The 17,409-nt window shown below is 38.5% G+C and overlaps 1 long non-coding RNA gene across 1 annotated transcript in view; it reads left to right on the top strand.

Annotated features, from left to right (window-relative positions):
- The window catches only part of LOC128778832 (uncharacterized), a 46,215-nt gene extending 35,171 nt beyond the window's left edge, over positions 1-11,044 (top strand). The window contains exon 3 of the long non-coding RNA XR_008424607.1: positions 10,950-11,044. This is a non-coding gene — a long non-coding RNA (uncharacterized LOC128778832). The remainder of the gene's footprint in view (positions 1-10,949) is intronic.
- Positions 11,045-17,409: the final 6,365 nt, after the last annotated feature.

The following is a 17,409-nucleotide window of genomic DNA, read 5'->3' as shown; positions in this document are numbered from 1 at the left end:
GGTTCTCACTTCTCTGAGGTGCCACTGGGCACTTTGGCAGGGTGACTGGAGCCAAAGCCAACACGGGCCAGCACATCCCAGGGCACTCTCCATAGGGACACCCCAGTTGGGTGGCTAAAGCTGAAGCAGGCACAATCCAGGAGGTCCCAGGGAACTGTGCACTAATGGTGCTCTAGGGGCCACCTGGAGCCTAAGTTTTGTGGGCCCGGAGTGTTTTGGAGTGCTTTGTGCCTGTGTCACCTTAGTGTGATAGCTGGAGCTGTAGTGAGCACTGCCCCAGGTGTCCTGGTATGCACTGTTCTGGGGCTAGTGTGGGCTACAGGCTGAGGCTCACTGAAGCTCAAGGTACTCTGGCAAGAGCACCTGGAACTTGGTCTTGTCTCTGCTATCAAGGTGGAGAGGGAACATAAATTGGGCTCACCAACTCCTTTGACCTGGAGAGAGTTCCAGCAAGTCTCCCACCATTTGGTAAGGTTCTAGGGCTAGTTCCTTTATGCTCTAATTCCTGTTTTAACCTGCGGATTTTATTCTGTGCCCCAAGGTGTCTGGAGCTGGTATGGGCTAGAGGCTTGGTATCATTGAGCTATGGTGCCTGGAATTCTGTTCTCATCTGCACTGTCACAGTGGAGGGGGAGTGTAATCAGTGTTCACTACCCCCCTCACCATTTGGTGGGGTTCTAGGGCTGGCTCTTTTATAAACTAGTTGTTCTTTCACTTGTTCTTTTAAACAACTCCTTTTTTTTTTCTGTGTCCCCAGATAGACAAATCTACTCACAGTCCATCAGTGCTATCCTTCCCCACTGTAGCTTGCAGCACGGGGAGGGGACATTCCCCTCATTACCTTGTTTCTGTTTCTCTTGCCATTATCTAGGTGGTCTATTAGTTTTGTTTTTTTGTTTTTATAAGTAATCAAAGATGTGATAAAGGCAGAACATAGAATCTTTGTTTTTCTAGGTAGACTAAAGGTAAAGAAAAACTTTTGTTTATAATTTCTTGTTAAAACCAGACCAGTAATGCAAGAAAACTGTTTTAACAGAGAGAAACTGAAAAATTTAATTTTACATCACCTTACTTTTGACATTAAAACTCATTTTTAAAAAAAAATTTATTGTCAAATTGGCTTTCACACAACACTCAGTGCTCATCCCAATAAGTGCCCTCCTCAATGCCCATCACCCACTTTTCTCTCTCCCCCACCCCCCATTAACCCTCAGCTTGTTCTCTGCATTTAAGAGTCTCTTATGGTTTGCCTCTCTCCCTCTGTGTAACTTCCCCCCACCATCCCCCCTGGTCTTCCGTTAAGTTTCTCAAGATCCACATATGAGTGAAAACATATGGTATCTTTCTCTGACTGATTTATTTCACTTAACATAATACCCTCCAGTTCTATCCATGTTGCTGCAAATGGCAAGATTTCATTCTTTCTCATTGCCAAGAAATATTCCATTGTATATAGACCGCATCTTCTTTATCCATTCATCAGTTGATGGACATTTAGGCTTTTTCCATAATTTGGCTATTGTTGAAAGTGCTGCTATAAACATTGGGGTACAAGTGCCCCTATGCATCAGCACTCCTGTATCTCTTGGGTAAATTCCTAGCAGTGCTATTGCTGGGTCATAGGGTAGTTCTATTTTCAATTTTTTGAGGAACCTCCACACTGTTTTCCAGAGTGGCTGCACCAGTTTGTGTTCCCACCAACAGTGCAAGAGGGTTCCCGTTTCTCCACATCCTCGCCAGCATCTATAGTCTCCTGATTTGTTCGTTTTAGCCACTCTGACAGTGTGAGGTAGTATCTCAGTGTGGCTTTGATTTGTATTTCCCTGATAATGAGTGACATTAAGCATCATTTCATGTGTCTGTTGGCTATCTGGATGTCTTCTTTGGAAGCGTGTCTATTCATGTCTTCTGCCCGTTTCTTCACTGGATTATTTGTTTTCCAGGTGTGGAGTTTGGCGAGTTCTTTATAGATTTTGGATATTAGCCCTTTGTCCGATATGTCATTTGCAAATATCTTTTCCCATTCCATTGGTTGCCTTTTAGTTTTGTTGATTGCTTCCTTTGCAGTGCAGAAGCTTTTTAACTTGATGAGGTCCCAATAGTTCATTTTTCCTTTTAATTCCCTTTCCTTTGGAGATGTGTCGAGTAAGAAATTGCTGCAGCTGAGGTCAAAGAGGTTGTTGCCTGCTTTCTCCTCTAGGGTTTTGATGATTTCCTGTCTCACATTCAGGTCTTTCATCCATTTTGAGTTTATTTTTGTATATGGTGTAATAAAGTGGTCTAGTTTTATTTTTCTGCAGGTTGCTGTCCAGTTCTCTCTTTAACCATTTGTTAAAGAGATTGTATTTTTTCCATTGGATACTCTTTCCTGCTTTGTCAAAGATTAGTTGGCCATACATTTGTGGGTCCATTTCTGGGTTCTCTGTTCCATTGGTCTGTGTGTCTGTTTTTGTGTCAATACCCATACTCTCTTGATGATTACAGCTTTGTAGTAGAGGCTAAAGTCTGGGATTGTGATGCCTCCTGCTTTGGTTTTCTTCTTCAATATTACTTTGGTTTCAGGGTCTTTTGTGGTTCCATACAAATTTTAGGATTATATGTTCTAGTTTTGAGAAGAATGCTAGTGCAATTTTGACTGGGATTGCATTAAATGTGTAGATTGCTTTGGGCAGTATCAACATTTTAACAATATTTATTCTTCCAATCCATGAGCATGGAATGTTTTTCCATTTCTTTATATCTTCTTCAATTTCCTTCATAAGCTTTCTATAGTTTTCAGCATACAGATCTTTTACATCTTTGGTTAGGTTTATTCCTAGGTATTTTATGGTTCTTGGTGCAATTGTAAATGGGATCAGTTTCTTTATTTCCCTTTCTGTTGCTTCATTATTGGTGTATAAAAATGCAACCGCTTTCTGTACATTGATTTTGTACCCAGTGACTTCGCTGAATTCATGTATCAGTTCTAGCAGACTTTTGGAGTCTGTCAGGTTTTCCATGTCGTGTATCATGTCATCTGGGAAAAGTGAAAGTTTGACTTCTTTGCCCGTTTTAAATCTTTTATTTCATTTTGTTGTCTGATGGCTGATGCTAGGACTTCTAACACTATGTTAAACAACAGTCATGAGAGTGGACATCTCTGTCGAGGATGATATTAGCTGTGGGCTTTTCATTATGGCTTTTATGATGTTTAGGTATGTTCCTTTTATCCTGACGTTCTTGAGGGTTTTTATTAAAGGATGTTTTATTTTGTCAAATGCTTTTTCTGCATCGATTGACAGGATCATATGGTTCTTATCCTTTCTTTTATTAATGTGATGTATCACATTGATTGATTTGTGAATATTGAACCAGCCCTGCAGCCCAGGAATGAATCCCACTTGTTCATGGTGACTAATCCCTTTTATATATTATTGAATTAGATTTGCTAGTATTTTGTTGAGAATTTTTGCATGTTCACCAGGATATTGGCTTGTAGTTCCCCTTTTTTGTTGAGTCTCTGTCTGGTTTGGGAATCAAGGTTAATGCTGGCTTCATGGAATGAGTCTGGAAGTTTTCCTTACATTTCTTTTTTTTGGAACAGCTTGAGAAGGATAGGTATTAACTTTGCTTTAAATATCTGGTAGAGTGCCCCAGGGAAGCCATCTGGTCCAGGACTCTTATTTGTTGGGAGATTTTTGGTAACTGATTCAATTTCTTCACTAGTTATGGGTTTGTTCAAATTTTCTATTTCTTCCTGTTTCAGTTTTAGTAGTATGTGGGATTTAGGAATTTGTCCATTTCTCCCAGATTGTCCAGTTTGTTGGCATATAATTTTTCATAGTATTCCCTGATAATTGCTTGTATTTCTGAGGGATCGGTTGTAATAAATCCATTTTCATTCGTGATTTTGTCTATTTGGGTCCTCTCTCTTTTTGAGAAGCCTGACTAGGGTTTATCAATTTTGTTTATTTTTTGAAAAAAACAACTTTTAGTTTCATTGATCTGTTCTACTGTTTGTTTTTCGTTGTTGTTGTTTTTTGGATTCTATATTGTTTATTTCTGATCTGATCTTTATTATTTCTCTTCTGCTGCTGGTTTGGGGTGTCTTTGCTGTTCTGCTTCTAGTTCCTTTAGGTGTGCTGTTAGATTTTGTATTTGGGATTTTTCTTGTTTCTGGAGATAGGCCTGGATTGCAATGTATTTTCTGCTTAGGACTGCCTTTGCTGCATCCCAAAGGGTTTGGATTGTTGCATTTTCATTTTCATTTGTTTCCATATATTTTTAAATTTCTTCTCTAATTGTCTGGTTGACCCATTAATTCTTTAACCTCCATGCTTTTGGAGGTTTTCCAGACTTTTTCCTGTGGCTGATTTCAAGTTTCATAGCATTGTGGTCTGAAAGTGTGCATGGTGTGATCTCAATTCTTTCATATTTATTGAGGGCTGTTTTGTTACCCAGTATGTGATCTATCTTGGAGAATGTTCCATGTGCACTCGAGAAGAAAGTATATTCTGCTGCTTTAGGATGTAGAGTTCTAAATATATTTGTCAAGACCATCTGGTCCAGTGTATCATTCAGGGCAATTGTTTCTTTACTGATTTTCTATCTAGATGATCTGTCCATTGTTGTAAGTGCAGTATTAAAGTCCCCTGAAATTACCACATTCTTACCAGTAAGATTGCTTATGTTTGTGATTGTTTTATATATTTGGGTGCTTTCAAATTTGGTGCATAGACATTTATAATTGAGCTTTATAAAAGCTCTTTCTGATGGATATACCCTGTAACTATTATATAATGCCCTTCTTTATCTCTTGTTACAACCTTTAAAGTCTAGTTTGTCTGATATAAATATGGCTACTTCAGCTTTCTTTTGACTTCCAGTAGCATGATAGATAGTTCTCCATCCCCTCACTTTCAATCTGAAGGTGTCCTCAGGTCTAAAATGGGTCTCCTGTAGACAGCAAATAGATGGGTCTTATTTTTTTTTTTTTTTTTTTTTTATCCATTCTGATACCCTGTGTCTTTTGGTTGGAGCATTTAGTCCATTTACATTCAGTGTTATTATTGAAAGATATGGGTTTAGAGTCATTGTGTTATCTGTGGGTTTCAGGATTAAAACTCATTTTTAAATAAATTTATTTTTATCTTGACCACATATTCACATTCCTTTTAAAAATTCCTTTTTCACAAAACTTTTGTAACTTTTTTTAAAATTCAGATTTTGTCCTAAGTTTTTCCTATATAAATAACCAGGCTCACTGTAGGACAAAGTTACTTTTTTTCCCTCATTCCTTCTTTTACTGAAAGCATACATCTTATTTTTCTTGCATATGGAGACATTTTATTTCTCAGTTTTCACTGGATCTTAAAGTTCTTGAGGGTTAAAAGTTTTAGTATGTGTGGCTAAAGATATAAAAACAAGTAGTAAGCAATCGTGAACTGTTGTACTAGCATTCTTTACATTATAAAATGTATTCATAAATTTGCCAATTTCTAGAAATGTGATTTTTTACAGTGCAATCTTTCAATAAAGCACAAAAGTTTACTTACAAGACCCAAATTTTATCTTTAGTTTCTCTGTAATAAGTAAGCAAAAAGTAGATAAAATAACAGAATGTTAATTTCTAGATATAGGTTTATCTTATTTGGAAACAATCTAGATACTCAATGTATTTAACAACTCACCACTTAACCTAGCAAGATTTTAAAGTTTTAGATTATCAAAAAATAGTTTGGAGAAACTTCAAAAAGTTTCCCTAAAATGCTCTTATCTTGCTTACATCTATTTAATTTACTTCTTCTTAACAATTATGTCATGAAGTTTTTGTGGGTAATCTAAACATATCAGACAAACCTAGTCATTCTCCCAAGCTATTTTTTTTTGTTGTTTCTTGAAAAATTTTGAAATATAGATAAGATGAATTTATTTGACTTTTAGAAAAGCAAGGCAGTTTTTATTGCTGATAACTATAAAGCATGTGTATTTTATTAAACCAGTTGTTATTTTCCCAAATCACATGAACCTGAAATTCAGTTTCTATTTGAGAATTTTATGAATGCTTAATTTTTATAAGCTCTTAATTTTCTTTGAGCCCAATGAAATAGAGCTCTTTTATAAATTAATTTTGACAATAGAAAATACTGTTAAAGAAACATAGAAAATACTATATCTGTAATGTACATACATTCATATACATATAGAAAAATAGAAAATACTATATAAAGGTAAGATATAGTATTTCTCTGTCTTTTTCTATATAATATACATACATTCACATACGTATAGACAAACACAGAGATCTTACAGCTTCTATATTAAAACAATACGAAACTCATTGGTTCATACAAAATAGTTGGAATAAATTAAGTTTACTTGCTTACATAACTAAAATCTTTTACTGTTTTTAGAGAAGGCTTTATATTTGTCCTTGGAAGTAGAGTTTGGGCACAAGAGCTCTTTTAGTGTTTTAAAAAGGCCTCTTCCCTCTTTTTTCTTTTTTCCCTTTAGTCTTAGGTGATTGTGGGCTGTGTTTACATTTCAAAGACACCATATGCTATAGAATTTTAAGGGACTGAGAAAGACTACAAGTTTTTATTTCTAAGAGTTTTGGGGTAATTGTTATTGGGACAAAATTGTCCCGTACTTTAAAAAGGCAAATATTCTGATCTTTTATACTATCTATAAGCATTTTGAGGGGAAAAAGTGAGGTTTGGGGATTGGTAAAGATAGATGGGCTTTGATTTGTTTGTAGAGTTGCATTTCTGGTTGTGTAGAGATTTTAAGACAGAGACCATTGTTTTTCATTCTCCAGAAGAAACTGAATTACAGTCTGAATATTAAGGGACTGACCTGCTTTTTAAGTTAAAGTTTTATCGGGGACTTTCTCAAAGCCTTTATTAAGCATTTTAACAAAGGCCTTCTTTCTGAGTACACGATTCAGTGCTGGCTTCTGTTAGTCCCTGAACATTAGCCTTCTGCTAATCATTTGTAGGAGGGCCTAGAAGAAATTTTGGTCATTGTTTTCTCTGTGAGAGGGGTGTTGTACATGGCTACTAATCTTTCTAATTCCTCCCTAAATTTGGTAGAATCTTCTGAAAGAGGAGATAAAAGGGCATTATAATTTAAAAGGTATGTTGTTCAGGAAACAAACACAAAAAACCCTTTTTTTTCTTGGTGGAGGCAGGGTCTAGGATACATCTGCAAAGGACGTTGTGTAAGAATGCCTGAAACAGGCAGAGCCTGATTACAAAGCTGCATAAAGTAGGAGGAAAGTGAGCCTTAATGCTAGTTTTGGGAACTTGCATTAAATTCTTTTCTAGCTTTTAGCATTTATGTTAGTGACCTGACACTTTGAACCAAGAGATTAGGCCAGAGTGCTTTCTGTAAATCATGTAAGGAAAGGAAAGTTAAAACAGGCAGATGGGGCCAGATTTTGATAAGGGGAATTTAGCTTGGAGGTGGACATTAATTTTTGCCTTAAATCTAATGTTTGTTCTTTCATCTTCTAAAGAGAGTGCCCAAGGCTAGCCGTTACACTAATAAGACAACTGGGAACTCCATACAAGGAATTTTTTTTCTTTCAAACATAGCCAATATAAAGCATCCATTATCTGGCCTCTGATGATTAGGATCTTCTTAATCTTAATAGTGACTCAAAACAATAAGCCTTTTTGTGGAAAGACTGGGGACAACTTTCCAGGTTTAGACCATGGATACAAGTATCCCTGGAGAGGGCATAGATGATGCAGCCCCCATGATCCAAACGTTTACTCCCAAAAATAGTCTAAGAAGGCAAAAGCCTTGTTCTACAGGTGGTACGAATGGTGTAGTGAAAACAAGTCTCTGGTCTCCCACGAAAACATGCCTCCGGTCTGCACCACTGATCTGAATCACCAGGCAGGTGCTGCTGGAATGGGATTTTTCCAGTGTCAACAAGCAAGAAGGTTAAGAAAAAGCCCATAAGGGGTTTTTGTTATGACAACCTCCCATGACAGCTGCCATAGCTGGACAAGGAGAGTGCTTCCCATACCTGTGGATCATGGAACCCCAGTCTGTTTGGCCACCAGGGTGCACTCAGGTGAGTACACCTTCTAGATGGCAGAGATGAGAGAAGATTCTCACTGGTCATAAAATCAAAAGAACATAGAACGGAACAAAAAGAAAAAACCTTATTTGGATTTTATGTAGGGGATCTACAGCCAAGTTTGTCTGAACAGATGTCAGCGTGAGGAAAACTGGGAACTCACCAGTCTGCGAGGCTGGCTTGGACAGCAGGCTTAGAAGAGTTTATGTTCGCATTATGTCCTACGTAATTCTTTTTTAAGACAACTGACCAAAAAAAAAGAGATGAAGGTAAACAGTGACCGTCTCTGGGAGGAAATGAATCTGTCAAACCAAGAGTGCTCTGCCAAGTTTTCCAGAGTCACTAAGCTCACGAGAATAGTTCCACAAATATTTCCTCCTGCTGATCAAATTGAAAAGGGATGGAAAAAGGCCTCTCACCATTGTCACATACATTAGACCGTGTAGGCAGAGACTGGGGGTTGATGTGGTTAAGATTCTTACCTTCTGACAGCTATTTGTCAGATGTCTCAGGATTTCTCAGCTGTAGCAGTGTCCAGCTAGTTACCATTTGCCCCGGACTATGCTTGGGCAGCAAAAATTTTAATTTATCCTTCAAAGGTCCTTCTAGCTTGCCTGAGAATTAAATTGAAGAAGTTTAATTATGCATGCACAAAAACCCAATATTAAAATAGAGCCTCCCCCCCCCCCCCCAACAATACATGCAGCTTTTATACAAAGAACTTGGGCTGGAGTAGATTAGTAAAAGTAACAAGGTTTTGTTACTATAGGTTTCTTCAGGTTGGAATTCCTTGTCTCTGACCACAAGGATGTCTCTCTACCTCTTGGTAGAAGAAGGGTATCTTTCATATGAAAGATTTATTTACTATTTTCTGGAGACGAAGGAGGGTCAGTATGTCCTTCCTGCACTGGACCTTTCTTAATTATTTTGAATTGAAGTTACTTAATATGCTATTATGGAACATTTTGGGTGGCCCTGGTCCACCCCACACTGATAAACCCAGGACCCCATCAGGCAAGCCAGGCCAAATGGGTATTGTCACCATTTTAAAAGCAGCTGCCCCAGAAAGATTTTCAGTGGGATTCCTTCATCCTAGAGGCTGTGTTAGTCACCCACACATGGCTAATGGGGTGCCTACTGCACATGCTCCCACCATACAGGTCAGAGAAGCAAATGATCTGGACTATGTTGAGACAGTCCAGGTCTCAAGAGCGGGCTCTTGGGGGGTCCATGGCATCTGCCTCATTCCAAGCCCCAATGTAAAGAAAAGTACATATTTCCCCTGAAGTCATCACTGGAGGAAACTAGACTGTCTTGCCCCAACAGGGACCAGTAATCAAGGCTCCCAGTTGTTTCTTTTTGGCCAGGCCCCACCTTGACAAGGCCATCCAGTTTCCTGCAGCTCTGCCTTCAGGGAAAATGTGCACATTTATGTAGGTTAGACCTTGGAATTAGGCAGATACTTTGTACCCCCAACAGGCCTTCCCAGCGACCTAGCCTCTCAAGAACTTGCCCTGTTCAAGTTACCTGTGTACCCTGAACGGAGCCTCTCATTCATGCTCAGTAAACACCTTGTATCTGTTGGGTAGGAGAAATTTCAATTTATCCTTCAAGGTTCTTCTAGCTGGCCTGAGAATTAAATTAGCATTGAACAGATTAATGGAGAAAACAAAACAAAACAAACAAACAAACTCTGGCCTCGGGAAGCTGAGGCCCTCCAAGCCTGTGGTGTTGGGGCTGGTTCCTAGCCACGTGCGCGGCCTCCAGAATGAAGAAAGCCCACTCCCTGTAAATCTTTCTGAGGTGGCAATAGTTTTTAAACTGGCAACAGTCCCCATTTTAGGCTGGTTGCCTGTTGGCGTCCTGGGTTTACCGAGACTCCAGGCTACCCTGGCCAGCGAACCTGTCCCTTCCTGGCAAGGCAGTCCAGATTCCTTCAGCTTTACAGTTGTGTATTAGTTTGATGTGATTTCAAAGCCACTTATGACAAAGACAAAAAAAAACTGTTTTCAGGGGTTGTTTTGATAAGATGATGACATCCTTCATTCTTCTATTTGTTCTTGCCCATAAGAAGTCAGTCGCTCAGCTGCTGAAGGCCCTGCTGGGGGCTTATCATTAAAGACATATAGAGAAGCAACTAAGGCAAGGGGAAATCTGACCATAAATACTAAGAGTTTGCAAGAACTAAGGGTGTTTGGTCTGGGCAAGGCAACATTTGCTCATCTAAAATAGTTCTTGAAGAACTTGGGGCACTTAGCTCCTGCCCTGGTAAAGACCACTCTTTTACCAGCCGTGGCAAAAGCCCTGCAGCATCTCTGCAAAGATCATCTTTGTCCCTCGACACCAGTGCCCTCGTTCCCTAGCAACATGCTCCAGGCAATGACACAGGACTTTTGTGCTGGCAGCTGGACTTCAGCTCCAGGTTGGTTAAACTGTCTCTCCTCAGTACCAATTCCGGTAAAGTGTCAGAGAAACAAGTCCCAAACGGAGTCCTTTGCTCCTCACATGAACAAAACAAGACTTACAGTTTCAACCTACTCCATGGATGTGACCTTTTAAAAATCAATCTCAAACTACTGATCAGCAGTAGTGAGGTGATCTTCATGATTAAAAAAAAACCCCACTCATCCCTTCACACCTAAAAAAAAAAAAAAAAAAAAAAGGATGTCCTGGCCTGAAACAATTCTTATTTCTGCTAACAGCTTCATCGCCCCATGCTCCTTCCTATAAAAACTTTCCCTTTTGTATAACTTCTCAGGGCATCTCTCTACTTGCTTGATGGGATGTTGCCAGATTCATTAATCACTTAATAAGCCAAATAGATCTTCACACTTAGTCAAGTTTTTTGTTTTTGTTTTTGTTTTTTTTTTTTAAACAAAAGGTATACCTTAACTAAATCTGGACTTTATCCTTTCACCTCCCCTTGCCTGGAAGAATAGTATGATTAAGAGAAGATGGAATAAGCATCACTGAAAGGGTTGTTAAAAATAGAGCCAGGGGGACATCGAGGAAGTAAGACTATGTGTCTTTGGTCTCAAATTCTCAGCTAAAAGTCAAAATTTGTTGCATGTTTAAATGGACTTCCTACTTAATACTAGCTCTAGCAACCCATCACCTATAGATAACTGGAATTGTAGCTATACCGGCACCAATCAATTAAGCCTATCATTAAGGATTACTTACGAAAAGGCTTAATTTGTCCCCTGTATTAGTTGCTGTAACACCCCTATCCTCCCTGTGTATAGACCACATGGGAGACGATGGAGGTTTGTATGAGACCTCAGAGAAATCAATATTATTATCCCTTGGCACCCTGTAGTACCGAGCCCTCACACCTTGCTCATAGCCACTCCTTTAATAGCAATACCTTTACTATTACAGACATTTGCAGTGCCTTCTTTAGCATACCTGTTGATCCTGAAAGTCAATTCTTGTTTACCTTCACCTGGGAAGGACAACAATATGCATGGACTGTCATGCCACAGGGATAAACTGAAAGCCCTGCTTATTTTTCTCAAATGCTAAAAGTAGACATTTCATAGAAATCTCTGAAGGCTCTCCCCTGTTACAATATGTCCTCTTATGTTCTCCTTCCCAAGAGGCCTATACTAAATACAACCTTCATCACTGGCTAAAAAGGGACATAAGGTGTCTAAAGAATAATTACAATTTTGTTTTGCCCTGGGTTAAATACTTGGGACACCTTATTTCAAATCAAGTGTTGCTCCTTGATCCAGCTGGAGTCCAGGGAATATTGTCCTTCCCCCCCCCGCCCTCAAAAACCAAATACCAACTACAGGGTTTTGGGGGCTTAGCTGGATACTGTAGAAACTGGGAACCCAACTTTTCAGCCTTGGCTTAACCACTTTATTCCCTCAACTCCAACCAACCTGATGCCCTTACGTGGAACAAAGAAAGTCAAGAAGTCCTCATAAAAATAAAAGCCCCTCGAATCCACCAGTTTTGGAATGCCCTTGCCATTCTAACCCAGTGACATGGGGACAAACACAGGCCTGTTGGCTATTATAGCCAACAGTTGGATCCTGTAGTCAATGGACTGCCACCCTGCAGAAAGCCAAAGCTGTAGGTGCTGAATTACTTGGAGAAGAAGTCACCAAGGGTTCTCCATTATGTTCCCCCTTTCTCAATTCTTATCATACTCAACATTTATCTTCTAGCAGATTAAACTCTTATAAAGTTCTCTATCACCCCCAAATGTTACTGTCACATGCTATAATTCCTTAAATCCTGCTACCCGGCTGCCTTTACCCTCTGCTGAAACTCCTAGGACTGTATCTAACAGACTTCTCATACCACAATCAGATTTACAGGAAATGCCATTTGAAAATGCAGACAGTCTAGTTTACTGATGGCTCTTAAAAAACTATCAAGCTGGCTTTGAGGTTGTCTCCTTCACTGAAAACACTGAAGCAGACCTATCACAGTCTGCTTAGCTCATCAGCTAAGTCATCTTAGCTCAACAAGCTGAATCATTTGCCTTAATCCAAGCCTGCCTTTTGGCAGAAGGACAGACCATTAACATTTATACCAATTGTTGCTGTGCTGTTGGTGTAGCACATGTTTTGGTATGTTCTGGGAACAAAGAGGGTTTTAACTTCTATTGGGCAACAGATTAAAAATAGTTCTTATGTCTTAGAACTGTTATATTGCTATTTCAAGGACCTACATCTTTGGCTATTATGAAAATCCTGGCTATTCAATGGCAAACACCAAGGAAACAAAAGGGAATCATTTGGCTGGTGCAGCTGCCAAACAGGCTGCCTTTAAAAAATTTAAGCCATTTTTTGAATTCCTACTTGCTACTGACTTTAACAAAAAATCTTAAATACTTATAACACCCAAGAATTTGCCTCAGGAAGGGATCAAAAAAACTTGGTCTGATCAAGGCTACCAATCTGACTCTCAATGAAATATTTGGTATGGGTCGAATGATAGACCAGTCCTCTCTGATTATGTCCAGAAACAAATTTTTAATTATATTTATGAATTTAACTCATTGGAATACTGACAAGATGGTCTTTGGGGAAAGCCATACTTTTGGAAACCATTTTCAAAAGTATCCTCTCAAATTTATGAAAAATGTCAGATTTGCCCTAAACATACCCCTGGAAAACATCTTCATAGTTCAAAAGGACATTTTCCCTCCTGGTCTCTTTGAGATATGGCAATTGGATCTTATCTAGCTGCCACCATCTCAGCAATACAAATATGTTTTCATAATGGTTTGTATATTTTCTCACTGGGTAGAAGCCTCTCCTTGCCACAGAGCTATAGCCTTAGCAGTAGGAAAACTGTCATTAGAAAAGATTATTCCAAATTGGGGAATGCCCCCAGAACTTCATAGTGGCTGAGGAATCCATTTCACTGGACAGATCTTATAGGTCATTTGCCACATTTGGCCACTTATGCAACATTTTGAGTGTGCCCATCATCCTCAATCATCCGGCCTTGTAGAATGTATCAAGGGCATTATAAAAATTCAGTTGGCAAAACTTATGGAATCTTTCCACCTGCCATGGCCAAGAGGTCTTCCCTTGGGACTATCGACTCTTAGATCCATTCCCTATGGGTGACATAACTCTCTCCCTTTGAAATAATATTTGGAAGAGCAATGAGAATAGATCAAGGTGTATGTGAACCCAGATTACCTAAAGGTGAGATGATGACTTACTGTAAGGGATTAATTCAGACCCTATAAGGAAATGAAAAATTAGTAGAACAGTCTTTCTGCAGCATGCTCCAGGAGATGAAGACCTCAAACATCATGGCCTTCAACCCAGAGACATGGTTTATTGGAAAAGACACCTCCATAAAGATTCCCTCCAGCAAGATGTGGAGGATCATACCAGCTATTATTGACTAATCCTTGTGCTGCTAAATTAGAAGACATAGACTCATGGATATATGTTTCCTATTTTTAAAAGTCTTCAACATCTAACTGGGCTACCAACCAGAGACCTTAAACTAACCCTTTCTTGGAAAAAGAAGATGATGTCTGTGTAGACTGCTCTCCGAAGACTAAGGACCAGGCCACTATTATGTTAACAAGGTCCATCACACCAATTTTCAAGAGGCTTATGAGTTTATTAATATTTCTCTTCCTTCTCATCACCATTTTCAATTGGAAGAACAATGCTATAATTCATATGTCTCAATCCCTTGCTACTTCTGAAACCTTTACTTACAGGGTCCTTTACTGATAATGATGATCTCATAATGTTACCTATACACAGTTTCTCCATGGTCCCAAATATTTCCATTAGTTGCTACAAAACACTGCCTCTAACACTTATTTTGTCAGGATATTCTTGCCTCAAGGAAACCCTCCATGTTTCATGCTTATTCTCCCAAATTAGAGACAACCTTGAATGTAAACTTGGTACAGCCAATGTGGAAAACAGTATGGAGGTTCCTTAAAAGTTAAAAATAGAACTACCTATGATCCCATAATCGCACTACTGGGTATTTACCCAAAGACTACAAAAACATTAATTCAAAGGGATATATGCACCCCTCTGTTTATTGCAGCATTATTTACAATAGCCAAACTATGGAGGCAGCCTGTGTCCATGGATTGATGAATGGGTAAAGAAAATATGGTATATATACACAATGGAATATTACTCAGCCATAAAAAAGAATGAAATCTTGCCATTTGCAATGACATGGATGTAGCTAGAGAGTATAATCCTAAGTGAAATAAGTCCAAGAAAGACAAACACCATATGGTTTCACTCACATTTGGAATTTAAGAAAAAAAGGGAAAAAAAAGATAAACCAAGAAACAGATTTATCTATAAAGAACACTGATGGTTACCAGAGGGGAGGTGGTTGGGGGAATGGGTGAAATAGGTGATGAGGATTAAAGAGGACACTTGATGAACACTGAGTAATGTATAGAATTGTTGAATCACTGAACTGTACACCTGAAACTATTAAAACACTGTATGTTAACAGGAATTAAAAACTTAAAGTCCACCTCCTGCATTAATAGAACTTTCATTAGCAAAAGATGGGAACCCACTCCACTCTTTTCCTAGAATTACCTCTATACAAATTATATATCTTCTACCTGTCCAGTACAATTTTTTTTCAACTATCCATCTCCATTAGGCCAAGCCCTTTGGATGTCTCCATTTGAGACATTAACCCATTATGCACCAAGCCTTCTGATACCTTTGATAACTTAGTATTACCCTTTTATGAATAATATGTTTAACCAAACCATTGGAATCCCAAGGCTGTCTAATCCTGGGCTGGTTTCTAAAATGAAAGCTTAAACAATCAAACACTATCTGGAATTCTGGGCACCCCTGAATATTACCACACCTTAGGCATTTGGTTGTTTAGATATTACCACACTGGGCAATGCCTTTTGGACCACCTTATTTCCCTCTGACCATTCTTAGATCCCAATTAATCTCCCATCACATGAAGATAAGGGTCTTGTTCATAATAATTATCCTGATGAAAATCTTTCTGTTTGTGAATAGCTGTGGAAATGCCCAGGGATGTGATCTTCAGGCTTTTCTGGTGATATCCATAATTATCTCTTTTGAGGTTTATATTCCCGGCTAGGGGTTGGTACCTTCTAACATAACATCATGTTACAAAATTTAACCAGAACAATTAATAATAGAATTACTAGCTCAATGGCCTGAGCTATTAGTTCTGAAGAAAAATCTTTAGATTCCCTAGCCCGAGTGGTTCTTGATAATAGAATAGCATTAGATTACAAAGTAGGGGGTTTGTGCAATAGCTAAAACCTCATGCTGTATTATTCAAATTAGCTAAATTCTTAAAGGGACATTCAAGCTAAATTCCCTCATATTTTTAACTGGCTTCTCTTTGGATTTGGGACTCTAGTGTTCAAGTCTACAAATTGTATTATTAATTGCTGTTTTATTCTGTATATTATTCATTGCTTTGCTCAAAATAATGGTTGCTTAAAGTCTTAAAAACATTCATCAAACTTACCCACTGACCATCAACAAGTGAAACTTGAACTGACATAGCCTAAGGTCCACTTCCTTGAACCTCCTTGTTTCTCAGATGTATCCTTAAAACTCTTGCACAGCAAGCTTATTAAACATGATGAATATTGACCAACCATGAGACTCTCCCCTTCTGGAGAGTCGATAGACCTGGAGCAGGTTGTTGGCCACTCCAGCATCACAATGGGACTACAAAACCAAAGGTTTATCATTGATGCTTACTATATAGAAATACCTCAGTCAAAAGGGGGAAATGATAATGGAGAAAATAAAGCATTGCTAAGAGAGAGCGTTATTTAAAATGGATATCGGAGGACACTGAGGAAGTGGGGCTTAGGCACATCTCATCTCAAACCCTCAGAATTGCTGAACTCCACTAAAAGTCAAAACATCTGCATATTAAAATGGGCATAAATGGACTTTCCATCTAACACTTTCTAGCAATTGATCACATATAGATTAGTCTTATGGTACCTATACCAGCACCAATCACATCTCATCCAAAATAACTTAAGTAAATTCCTTCTTTAAAAACTCTAACATCCATTATTTCTCCCCCAGAGTACACTTTTGATTTTGGTTGAATCTGTGTCTCTAGACTGCAATCCCTAAGACCCCAACTAAATACATGTATTTTATTTTGCAACTTGCAAAACAAACAGAGTTGGATAATCAGGACATCTGGAATTTCCTTAGTTTTAACTTTTATCCAGACTAAGTCTTCAATAGGTCTCCAGAGATCCTCAGAAGTTAATATATAATCTATTTTTACCCCTAAACCACCTCTTGAGTATTTTTGGTAGGGTTAGTGAGTCATATTTGCTATTGTCCTCCTGTCTTTCATAATTGTGTTCAAAATATATTTGATCAGAGAGACACTTAATACAGAATTCCAAATGGCTGTATAATATGGTAAAGCAGTATTAAGATAATTATTGTAGCCAGTGTAGCACCAAATTATAACAGCTGTCAATTTTTGTCCATTCAAAGGCTGTTTATAATTTCAGTAGGATGCTATAGATGTAAATAATATATTAAGTTTAAAATGTGTCAATCTGAAAACGGGCTTAACCAGATTTTGGTCAGTTATAAATTTAGTATAATGTATCAACCTGTATTTCAAATTTGGCGTGTAGTATGATATATATCCCAGAGTACCGACCAACATTATTTATTATTATTTTCGTTTAGGTTGTAGACTACTGAATTATTTTAGTGGGGGAAGACAAAAACTCAAAGGCAGTCTTTGGCAACAGAGAGATGCCTCCAGGAACAAAGGAACTGTCAGTGCCATTTCCATCCCCTCCCCCTCAGCATAAGCATGGG

The sequence above is a fragment of the Panthera pardus genome, unplaced genomic scaffold (assembly GCF_024362965.1).
Source record: "Panthera pardus isolate Hobbes unplaced genomic scaffold, ASM2436296v1 HiC_scaffold_21, whole genome shotgun sequence".
Lineage (NCBI taxonomy): Eukaryota > Metazoa > Chordata > Mammalia > Carnivora > Felidae > Panthera > Panthera pardus.
The sequence above is the reverse complement of the archived record's forward strand: the minus strand, read 5'-3'. Positions and strand labels throughout refer to the sequence as shown.